The 12,640-nt window shown below is 39.9% G+C and overlaps 1 protein-coding gene and 1 pseudogene across 8 annotated transcripts in view; one reads left to right on the top strand and one right to left on the bottom strand.

Moving 5' to 3' along the window:
* Positions 1-12,640, top strand: part of RAPGEF2 (Rap guanine nucleotide exchange factor 2) — a gene marked incomplete at its 5' end in the record, with an annotated part of 216,469 nt that overhangs the window by 36,982 nt on the left and 166,847 nt on the right. The gene's annotated exons all lie outside the window — the stretch shown is intronic.
* On the bottom strand, positions 1,395-2,848 carry LOC308555595 (elongation factor 1-alpha 1 pseudogene; annotated as a pseudogene). Its single transcript has one exon. The product of its transcript is annotated as an elongation factor 1-alpha 1 pseudogene (transcript).

Raw genomic sequence — 12,640 nt, 5'->3', positions numbered from 1 at the left:
TCTTTTAGCTTTCTAATTTTAGGTTTTGCTGTCATATCTAATTGGTTAATGAATATTCTAACGCCTTGCTCCATACCACTCTGATTGTTCATACCTTTACACAGGTGAATTACTATACCCTCTCCATCACCTGTCTTTAACGATTACCTCGCTGGCCTTTATTAGCATTAAAATTACATGGTTCGGTGGACATGAATTGACTTAGATGAGAATTTTGGAACTAGATTGACCCTAGAGATCATCTGGTTCAGTGATGTGTGTGGGTTTTTTTTTGCTGTACATTGGAAACATCTGGACAGATTTACAGAATACTCATGCTGGAGTCTCATCCCCAGAGATTCTGATTTAACTGATTTGGATTGTGGCCTGGGCACTGGGCTTTTTAAAAAGTTTCCCCAGCTTATGCTGAAGTGCAGGCAAATTTGAAAACCGCTGTTAGGGTTCTTCATTCTGTGCATAGCATAAAACAAGACCCACACTTACCAAGTAATTTCTATTTTGAGGATCCCAAATCATTAATAAAATTATTGCATTCACTATGACTCTTAAAGTAGTAGACTCCTGAAGGCGTAGGTGGTATTCATAATTTAGAAGTGTAACTAAAGGTGAAAGTCTCTTTTCTCCTTTAACTGATCTATCAGTGGTTTTCTGAGGTGCCAACTTTGCCTGTCAGCACAGGAGTGGCTAGATCTTCACCTGTGTGTGTGGGGGGGGGGGGGGACGTACTTTTCCCTTCTCTGCCTCCCGCCCCCGCCCCCTTTTAAAGAACAGTTTTCTGAATTGGATCTTTGCTGGTTCTTTGAGAGAGTGTCCACTCCTTGGAAGTTATTTATATAATTTATATAATTTAGGCTGTTCAAGGAAGGCTACTATGCAACTTTGTGAGTAGCAGATTTTTAAAGTAAGGCTGTGAATTAGCTAGTCGTACGTTAGAAGGAAGCCCATAGATCTCAGTGCTTGGAATAGCATATGGTAGAGGCTCAATTCATATTTGAGTGGATAAGTTAAAGGACTGCATTTTAATTTTTAAACATGTTTCTACCTCTCAGTCCATGAGTACTGTAGCCAGCAAGGATCTTTGCCTTGACTAACAGACTGGTTAGATAAGGGATCTGACCTTCTCCAAGTTGCTTTATTCTTTCCTTCCTTCCTCCCTCCCTCCCTTCCTCTCTCTCTTTCTTTTTATTATTAAACATTGTTTTAATGGGTCTCAAAATTATGTGACAGATTTTTGGTCAAGTTGTTTCCATTAAAAAGTACTGATTTTAAAAACTAATAATGTAAAAACTGCCACACACACAAAAAAACCCCAGGTGGTCCGCAAAACATCCTTCTTTCCTTCTGAAGGTTTTACGATGCATTGTAATCATTAACCAGTCTTTTACTATTAAACTTCACCGGCCCATTGAGACAGACAGCTGTGAGACATTCTCCCACCCCCGAGTAGGACTGGGCGGCAGGTATTGGGCATAACGTTCATTTAGCCTCTGAGCTTCCTGGGCGGACGTGGTGACTTTGCTCCTTCCAGCTGCCTTCTTGTCCACTGCTTTGATGACGCCTCTAGCAACTGTCAGTCTCATGTCATGAACAGTAGAACGGCCCAGAGGAGGGTAGTCAGAGAAGCTCTCAACACACATGGCCTTGCCAGGAACCATATCGACAATGGCAGATATCAGAAACTTAGGCCCATGTTCCAGCTTTTTCCCAGAACGACCATCAGTCTTCTCCTTCAGCTCAGCGAATCTGCAGGCATGAGCTGTGTGACAGGCCGGCACGGGTGCATACTCGGCACTGGCCTGGCCTGCATGATTCGGGATAATCACCTGAGCGCTGAAGCCGGCTGCTTCCTCGGGGGGGGGGGGGGGGGTCACCAGCCACATGCCACGACAAATATCTTCTGCAGACATGTTCTGGCCATTGAAGCCCACCTGGTCCCCAGGAAGAGCTTCACTCATAGCTTCATGATGCGTTTCAACAGACTTTTCGTCAGTTGTACTGTTGCCTGGAGCAGAGGTGACCCCCTTGCCAGGTTTGAGAACTTGGCAATCTCCACTCGGCCCACAGGGACAGTACCAGTACCGCCAATTTTGTAGACATCCTGGAGGGGCAGATGCAGGGACTTGTCAGTTGAACGAGCTGGCGGGTAGGATGCAATCCAGAGCTTCAAGCATCGTGGTTGCACTGGCATTGCCATCTTTACAGGTGACTTTCCATCCCTCGAACCAGGGCATATTAGCACTTGGCTCCAGCATGTTGTTACCGTTCCAACCGGGAATTCACACAAAGTCTACTGTGTCAGAGTTGTTCCAGTTTTCTTAATGTAGGTGCTGACTTCTTTAATAATTTCCTCGTATCTCTTCTGGCAGAGGGGGGCTCAGTGCAATCTATTGTGTTAACACCAACGATCAGTTGTTTCACACCCAGTGTGTAAGCCAGCAGGGCATGCTCACGGGTCTGCCGTTCTTGGAGATGCCTGCTTCATAGTTACCAACACCAGCAGCAACAAGCAGGACAGCACAGTCAGCCTGAGACCTGCCTGGAATCATGTTTTTGATAACGTCTCTGTGTCCTGGGGCATCCGTGGTGGTCACATAATATTTGCTGGTCTCGAATTTCCACAGGGAGATAACAATATTGATACTACACTCACGTTCAGCTTTCAGTTTATCCAAGACCCAGGCACGCTCGAAAGGGCCCTTCCCCATCTCAGCAGCCTTATTCTCAAACGTTCCGATGGTCCTTTTGTTCACCCCACCGCCTTTGTAGATCAGACAGCCAGTAGTGGTAGAATTGCCAGAATCTACGTGTCCAGTGATAACGATGTGATATGAGTCTTGTCTTTTCCCATTTTGGCTTTGATTTAGTGATGGTTTTCACAACACCGGTGTTCTGGAGGCAAACCTGTTGTGAAAAAGTGAACTTGCTTAATTTCTTTAGGCTCTAATTTGCTTATAAATTGAAGAGTTGGATAGTTGCTTCTTATGGACTTTTCTAGGTCCAGTATTTTATGATTCAATAACCATAAATATGACAGTATAATTTTAAGTAAATGAAAGTTTATTTCCTGAGAGTCCAGAAGGGAGCGTATGTTCTTAGCGGGCTGGTTAGGAGTTTGTTGATCTGGAGTTGGAACTAGGCAAGCAAGTGAGATTCAATACTTTGAAATGGCAAGAAAATTTACAAGGTAGAAAGGATTTGGAAAGTACAATAACAGAAGTTTATTCTGTCCTAACACAATTATTGAATACTCCTAAGAAGTAAAGGAGGCATATTATATTATTGCCCAACTATTATTTTCTTATGTGTGTTTTTATCTTTTGAAAGCCTTTCACTGGCGAAGTTGTCTTTGTATTTTGAAGAATACATACTCCTAGTATCATTGAACTCTGATTACAGTCTTGTTCTTATGTAACCTCTTGTTCCACTCTTGCTACCTTTGTTTCTCGTTTTTCCCGTTTTAAATTCAGATTGCCTCAGAGACTGGAGACTGCATTTAGCGTTTAGGAAAGATCAGGCAATTGGCGACAGATGTTTGGCTACGTTAATGTACTTGAGACTGGAGATAGGATGCTGAGTTAGTGACTGTCGAAGGAGATTCTAGAATGTAGAAACCCTTGATTTAACCATTTTTAGAGAACACACTTGGAATGAAAGGCGCAGAAGGGATCAGTGACTTGCTCAGAGCCTCAGGATTTGATTCCAGATCTCAGTAAGATTCCTTTCCATGTCACTGCATGCCTTTGTGAGAATTCTGCACTAGACAGAGTGGGTGAAGGAAGGTGCTCTGTTGTGATAGTAATTGGTATGAGGATAACCCACGCATCGTAGGTGCAATTGTTTGCCTAGAAAGCCAATCATTTGTATAACCTATCAGAAATATATGGCACTTTTGCTTCTTAGTGGCTTATGTATTAATTTGAAGCAATGCTTTTCAAGGGTAAAACATTGAGTAATGATATTCAGAATTCAGAAAATCCTGTAGCTTCCATAATATAAGCCACAGAAATTAACATGGGGAAATATTTAGCTGGTGTGGCTACAGTGATTTTCAAATTGGGGAGAGGGGACAACCTTATACGATGGCGGGGAGACAGCGAGATTTTAAACTTTTCCAAAAGTGTAGCTGGGTGGGGAAAAGTTGAAACGCTTAGCACTTAAAGCCAGTATGGAATTCCAGTTGAACAGTTTTAATTTCTCATTTTAATAGTCTCTGGCACATTAAAAAAAATTTTTTTCATCTTCCTTGTTTTGATAAGATGTAAGAGGATTAGGAAATAGGATGTTTAGGCATTTCTCCTTCCCTTTGGCCTTGAACAGAGGTGGGGAGGTTCAATCATATAATTCTATCTTGAGAAGAAGCATGTTTAATGGAAAGGAGATAATGGACGTCTTTGTGAGAAGTTTCCATGTACTGAAACATAAGTGATGTTATCTGTTTCTCTAATGGGACCATTACTGGGCATTTTAAAAAATTGTTTCCCACCTGAATGGACTCTAGAACAGGAGAAACTCCTGGAATTAATGTGGGTGATATTGCGAAAGTTGGGACAGTTCTCGAGTGTGTCTTTTGATTCCTTCTCAAGGAAGGACACAACACTCTTGTCTCTTGGCAGACCTGTGCCATTTAACTAGTAAATACACCCTTGTGCTTCAGGGTGAACGCGTGTTTTTTTTAAAAGAGCAACATGATTGATTTGAAAAACAATGCATTTCACTTGTCAGGTATCTTAGAGTATTATGCTAAGTGAAGTCAGTCAGCCCGGAAAGGACCAAAACTGTATGATAATTTCATTTATGTAGGGAATAGAAAACAAAAATAACAAACAAACTTGCCAAACCAAAGCAAAATCACAGACACAGACTATAGAACGGCGGTTACCAGAGAGGAAGGGAATGGCACTAGACTTTGGGTTGGGAGCACTCAATAGAGTACATGGATGCCAAATTATAATGTACACCTGAAATTTACATAGTTATTAACCACTATTACCGCAATAAATTTAATTTAAAAAAATTCAGATTTTTCAGGCAATCAAAAATTTATATCATCAAGTTGAATTATTTTTGGTTTATAATGTCTCCTTTCCAGTTTAACTCAACTCTTCTTAAGATTCTAACTTAGTCATCATTCAAGTTCAGCTGTTGGGTTCAGTAATGTCAAACTCAGCTCTGGCCGGGTGGCTCAGTTGGTTGGAGCATGATCTTCCCTTGCACCAAAAAGGTCGCAGATCCGATTCCTGGTCAGGGCACATACCTAGGTTGTGGGCTCTATCCCTGATTGGGGTGCATACGGGAGACAACCGACTGATGTTGTTTCTCTCTCTCTTCCCCTCTCCCTTCCTCTGTCTCTCTAAAGCCAATAAGCGTATCCTTGGGTGAGAATTTTAAAAAAATAATAATGTCAAACTCATAAAAACCACCTTTTCAAATTGTTTTCTTCTAAAGCACTATAAAAATGCAAAAGTAGGCAGAATAATTGTGCTTGCTCAGGTTATTACCTGCTGTCTTCGAATATTACCTACTTAGGTTATTACCTGCTTAGTGGAGTACTAAGTCCAGCCAAAATGGTGATTGTATTTATTGTAAATATAAATTATATTTATTAATAATAAAGGGTAGATAACACTGGCAGAAAGCATTCTAAGCTTGAAATTTGGGCTTACATAGAATTAAAACACACACACAAATTGGCAGGAGGCACCAGGATATCCTTGACCAACCAGATGGCGTGGATAAACAGTTTAAAGAGACAATTCCTTTTAAAGTGCTGGGAAGTAGTATGTGTGCATCTAACTGAAAACATCAGATCTGTTTTTACCGGCCAGGATCTTGAATTAGTAGAGCTTGGGAGGAAAGGACCACAATTTATTCTGGGTGTTTTATCCTGGAGATATTTAGTTTACCACAGTAGGGTAAGAATGCTAGAATTTTGCTTTCATGTGTAAGCTGTGTGAACTTGGGCAGGTTACTTAACCTGTCTGCACCCCCTCATCTGTAAAATAGGAGATAATGAAGAGCCAACTCATAAGACTTTCCTGAGGATTGAAAATGGTCCTTTTCAAATAGGTGGCTTTTATGAGTTTGACACTACTGGGTCTAATAATTGAATTTAGACAATGGCTACATTTTAGGTTAGAATGTTGGGAAAAAGAAATTATGAACAAAAAATTAATTCAAATTGATATAAATTTTTGATTGATAAAAAGCAATAGCTTAGAATTCTGTCTAGTATAAGGTAGTGCTCAAATATATTCATTTTCAAAAATGAATGGTACGGCTATTATTTAATTGGAGTGGTATAACTATGAAATTATTATTATCCCTTTTTATAAATGAGACTCAGAGAAGTTTGTTCATTTGCTTGTTTGTAGGAAAGCTGAGATTGAAATCCCTAAGTCAGGCCACTACTATTCAATATGTTATGTATCCTTCTTCCTAAAAAAACTAACAAATACTTATATACATTTATTGCAGGAATTGAAGTAGGAGCCTGCTATAATTAATCATGCCTTCTGTTAACATTTCGTTTAACTGGTTTATGACACCCTTGGCTAGTTATGCTACTGTATGATAGCTATCGAGCTCACTTGCTGTAAACAAAACCCATGATTTTTATACCCTATCTGGAATATCAAAAGTCTGGTATCACCAAGCCATTCAACACCATAAGATGAGCAAGCCCAGTGGTAATTAGCTGCTTTTGCAGATCGACAGGAGGCCAATGCTTCCTTCAAGTGTTCCCTTATTTCTGTGTTTCCCAAAGTCATCTGATTACATGAATTACTTGGGGGAGTGGGAGGCACAGATTCTGCTTATAGTACATATGGGTTCCTAGGTCTCCAGAGTTAATGATTTACTAGAGCTAGAGAGAGGCTCAGGAATATGTGTTATTTAAAAAGCTCAGTTAATTTAGAACCATTTCCCCACTTGCCATGCGGCTCATTTGGTTAGCATTCTTGCATTGTCCATTCAAGGTGAGGAGAAGATAATGCTCCATTGTACCCACTTCTTCATGATCTATAAATGTCAGTAAACACATGCAGACTCCACTAACCATGAGGTCAGGACTGCCGCTCTGCCCTTTGTTGCAAGGATCTCACTCAGATGGTTGTAGTTGAGTGACTCTTAATGAAACTGTGATGTGGTAGCAATAAAAATGCTGGCCTGGAGGGTGGACCTGATCAGTGGCAATTAAAAAAAAGAAAATCAACAGGGTTATTACAGAGCTTGTGGGAGAGATAGGAGCCTTAATGTTTTCATTTATTGTTGCTGATACTCCTAAATTTTGTTGCTGAATTATGTGTTTATTCTTTACTTTCCAGTTTGGGAATTATAAGCCTTTGACCATTTAAAGTGCTATGACTTCACTTGACTATACCTGTTGTCCAAGATGAATGAGTGGCCCTTTTTTTTTTTTTTTTTTTTTAAAGAAGAACAGGTTTTACAAGACCGTGAGTTTTGTTGCACTTGGTATCTATAACCTATTTGTGAAAAGAAATTCTTCACCAAGTATGTTCTTTAGAATGGAGGGAAAACTTAAAGAGATAACAACTTTAATTTTTGTATTGCGGTGGCTTTCCTTGTCCATTAAAATGAACTGGGGTTTGGGGTAGGAAATGAGGCCGGTGGCAGTGACAGCAAAGCCTAATGAAATATCCGTGGTAGTGTCAGCAGTAGTCCCTGTGGCTGTACCATTAAAATCATTGACTTTTCCCAACTGGTTGTTCCCTCAACTTGTTTATCCAGCATTTCATCATTATATTGAAAATTGACGGTATTTTCTTTTTAAAGGAGGTAAATATGAACTAGAAGGTTTCAATAATTTTTGTTCTTAGGAGTGTCTGCATTGCACACTTGCTGCAAAAGTGAGACAGGGAAAGCTCCTCACCTTCCCAACCCAACGGTCAGTCCTAGGAATTGCCGTTCAGCGATCTTTTATCTTTCATTGCTCTTATTTTCTGGGAAACATTATTACTTGGGTGTAAATATGGATACAAAAATAAACTATATTTGAACAAAGAGCAAAGGAAAGCATGTAACTGTCCTTTGGTTCTGTTTCTCGTGCCCTGGGTCTGGGGGGACTTGAAGGCGATCAAATGAATCTCTAGTCTTCCGCGGGGGCAGCATCCGCACGGTCTTTATTGAAAGCACTTGAAAGGTGATCAGAAATCATTCAACAATTTCCTGCCTAAATCTCTCTGCTTTTAAGTAGTGGGCCCCTGTTATTTGTGGAGTGTCTTGTTGAACATTTTATGCCAATGTTCTCTTCTTTGTGGGGAGGGAGAAGTAATTACCAATAGCAACCCTTCGTGGTTGGCAAAAGAGAAAGAAAGTAGAGCTCACCGGCCATTCAGGAGAGCAGCCAGAGGATCTTGAAAACCACACATAAGTCTTTTCAATTTGCTCATTTTGTACAATTTAATCCAATCTTATCAAGAAGGACGGCGTTTTACTCGGGGTATCTGTTTGCTAAATTGGACCTGGGAACTTGAAGGAATCTGAAATGGTCATTGGCCACCTTGCTGGAATCCCTTACTCAGGTTTCCGTCTGAATTGCATTATGGAGTCTGGCTAATCCCCCTCCCCTGCACCCCTCCCCCACTGGAAACCATAACAATAGCTCTACAGTAGCCAGTGTGTAAATGCTTTATATACCTTATCTTATTCGGCGTTCCCAGCAGCACTGTAAAGTGTAGGTATTATCCTCAGTTAAGCTTAGAAATGTTACGTAACTGTCCCGCGTCTCACAGCAAAAAATAGCAAAGTCAGAATCAGCAACTAGGATCTGCTGCCAAAATACTTCGTCTTTGTTGCACCCTCAGCCACCTCTGCCATTCGCAGCCGCCGTTGGCTGTGTCTCCTCCAACCTTTGTCCTTCTGGATCATGCCGTTGTTTACATTTTACACCATGCTCCCATTTTACAAGCAAGAATGTGCAAGTTCAGATTCCACTGCGTGGCAAAAACGGCAGGACGTTATTAGACAAAAATTAGTATTTCTTTTCCTTTGATTTTATGACTCATGATGGGGTCAAGCTGTGGGTATTTTCAAGAAAACTGAGCATAGTGTCTTGTCCAAGAGGTCAATTAAGAAAATAGTTCAGAATCAAGTTTGACCACTGAAAAATTGTCCGAATGTGTTATGGCAAATTAAATTTGAGGCATTATATTTTCTGGGCTTTAAAATTTCCACTCTTTGCTCTGGCCGGGTGGCTCAGTTGGTTGGAGCATCCACCAAAAAGGTGGCAGGTTTAATTCCCTGTCGGGCATGTACAGGAGGCAACCGGTCTGTGTTTCTCTCTCTCTCTCTTTCTCTTCCTGTCTTTCTAAGATCAGTAAACATATCCTTGGGTGACGATTTAAAAAAAAAAAAAAAATCAACTTTCTGTTACTTAAAAGGATATGTACATTGGCTAGGCCACGGTAGATCCACCCATTTATCAACTCGTTCATTGCTTTCTGTGGTTTATCCTGCTCTTTTGTTAGGTACTTTCTTGTGATTCAGATGGTTTTGCTCCTTTTTAAAAAAAATTAGCATAATATAAAAATTCTGCAACTTGAAGTCTTCATGAGAAGTGAGGACGTGGTTTTACTCGGCTGTGAACCGGAGCCCTCTGTATCTGTGGCAGGGCCCGTCCTAGCCCCAGGGGAAGCAGCTGCACCTTTCCCTTCACTGAGGAAGAAGGGGTGCGCGTGTTCTCCCGCCATCGGGCGAGTCTCCCGTGGGAAAGTGCGAGGCAGTAACACGGGGATTATTGCTCTCCCGATAACCAAGCTTTTATTAACCTGAGAGGAAGGAGAATTCATTTTAACTCCAATGCCTGAATACGAAATGTGGCATTGGATCCATAGTAATTGGGTACTTAACATTTTTTTGGTTTAACAGGATTTTTTTTCGTCAAGAAACTTATCTTTATTCAACATCAGTATTCCAGCTGGGCAGACTTTGAAAAAGTCTTTTGTTATGTCAAGTGTACCATAGGTGGACACATGTCTATGTATTCTTATTTTTAAATGTTATTTATTTTATGAAATGTATCTTTTACCTGTTGATACTTCTTCCCTGTCAGTAACTGGCAGTTGTCCTCCTGTATAAAATGTGAACAGTATCTGGGCAAGTTTAATTCTCTCTCAAACCCAGTGAGGAACATACTTTTATCCTCAATTTACAGAAGAGGAAAGCTGAGGAAATTGCCCAAGGTCACATATCTAGTAAATGATAGAACTAAGCCACTCAAACCAACCTCTTTCTGATTTGAAGCCCCGCTCATAACACAAGACTATTCTTGGTAGTTTTGGGACTATGGCTAGAAGGTGTTTCTTTCATTTATTTCAATAGCACATATGTAAAGAAAGTCTCCTTCAAAGTTGATTGCATTATAGCCCACAGAGCATAGACTAGAGTCACATGTATATTCTTAATATGATAATGTAATTTATCTTTTTCTATATGTAACAAGCTGTATGGATGAACATCTGGTACTTTGTGCTTTAAAGTAACGACTCCAAAGGGAAGTGGACTTGATTTAAGTGAATTTGTAATGCATGCTCTATGTAAGTAATCCAGTAAATCATCACTTTTCCCCTCTTTCACAGTGATACTTTTTGAATTCAAGGCAGGAGTTCGTATTCAGGTAGAGTTTACTTATCCATGTTGAGGTTTAAAAGGTAAAAATACTGCCACAATCTCTTCTATCATTTGCCCAATGCTACATTTTTAGTCTTCTGCAAATTCCTTGTGATTACATATTTAGAACCAGTTAGAAATAAAACCTATAGAAAGCTATAGGTTTTGAATTTATAATGGTTTTTGATCAAAGAAATGTGATTGCATTGGGGGAAAAACATGAGGAGAGAGGTAAAAAAGGATGGCAGCTTGAATGAGAACATTCTTTCATGTACATAGTTTTAAAAATTTTGGACATAATAATAAAGTGGATTGCTATGTAGCATTCTAAATATTTTGAGATAGATGTGTTAATTTGCTTTTATAAATTGATTACTCAGTATGAATTCCAAAAATTCCGTTAGCAAAACTGAATTTTTTAAATGAATTTCTTCTGTGACATTGGGTTCAGAAAGCAGGTGGTTAGAAGAGATCTGAACTGTAGTTTTCTTTTAAAATAGTTCAGTTATATTTCCAGAAGTTTGCATCATATATGATTTGTAGTTCCCCTGTAGTTTTTATTTCTGTAAAAAAGAGTTCTTTGAGTTAAAGAAATAATTCAGATTGTGATGGCAGTTGTGCTAGTTTGTTAATTCTAGCCATACGCAATTGCTTATCTTCATACATATTAAATTCGATCCCTGGTGTGTGTTCAGGTTTGATGAATAAATGAAGAATGGTGATACCTTTCAAGAATCTAATGGTTGCTTAATAGAGGCAGTTAAGACTTGTTTTTTGAGAGCTATAGCAGTTTAGATTATCTCCCAGATATGTTCTAAATTTGTATAATCTTTTAAAGTGTGCATTCCACATTTCTGGGAACAAAATCCTCAGAATATAGCCTGCAAACAACTGTAAACCTCTGTTCTGCTCATTTATATGCTCTCTCTACAAGTTTTTAAGGGTTTATTAAAAATCTGGGAATCTTTATGTATATTGAAAAAATTCATTTGTGATAACTGTCGTAATTGTTATTAGAAAATAACTTTCTGCTGCCTGGCCGGGCGTGGCTCAGTGGTTGAGCGTCGACCTAGGATCCAGGCGATCAGGGTTCGATTCCTGTTCAGGGCACATGCCGGGGTTGAGGGCTTGATCAATGACTCTCTCATCATTGATGTTTCTATCTCTCCCTCCCTCTCCTTTCCTCTCTCTGAAATTAATAAAGATATATTAAAAAAAAAAAAAAGAAGGAAAGAAAAGAACTTTCTGCCTCCAGGGAAGCATACTCTTAAATCTTCACACCTACTACTTCAGGCTTGTTGTGTACATGAATGAACCTGGACTAGAGGCCCTCCGTAAACTGACCCACATCTGCGCATTGTGTCTCCCAGCTATCAAAAGAGCACCTATGGGTTTTGCCGGCATTATCTCACATAATCCTCACAGCAACCCATATGGGTTGAGCATTGGTTTTCTCACCACTTTCCAAATGGGATTAATTCTCAGCCTATACGTAAGTAGCTTCATACGTATAGCCAAGCCGTGGATTTTAGCTCAGCCTGGTACCAGAGCTTAGTTTCTTACCACTGTGCTGGCTGCAAGGTATATTAAAATAAACATTTGAGCAGTGTCTTCTGTTTTTCCTTGTAATATTTTTTCTCCAGTGAGATTACTCAGGGAGAGAAGAAATAGGTGAAATGTCAGCGTGTGGGCAGTGAGCCACGGCTATAATCTTCTTTTTGTTACCTGCTACCTTACTCCCAAACAGGCCTTCAGATGGGAAGCATTTCTGATGACTTATGCACCGTTTGCCGAGAGCTGTGTCAAGTGGTTAATTTTTGTTTTGTTTTAAAATTTTTGCTGTATTTTTCCAGAAAAGATAGTTAATTACTAGGTATTTATCCCTACGGGAAGATGGGAGCGCTTAAGTACAGTAAGGCCTCACTTAACATCATCAGTAGGTCCTCGGAACTGCAGTAAAGTGACACGAAACCAGTTTTACCACAGGCTAATTGTTATGAGCAAGAGTTAAGTT

Source organism: Miniopterus schreibersii (assembly GCF_964146895.1).
Source record: "Miniopterus schreibersii genome assembly, chromosome: 4".
Lineage (NCBI taxonomy): Eukaryota > Metazoa > Chordata > Mammalia > Chiroptera > Miniopteridae > Miniopterus > Miniopterus schreibersii.
This window is presented reverse-complemented; position numbering and strand designations above follow the sequence as displayed.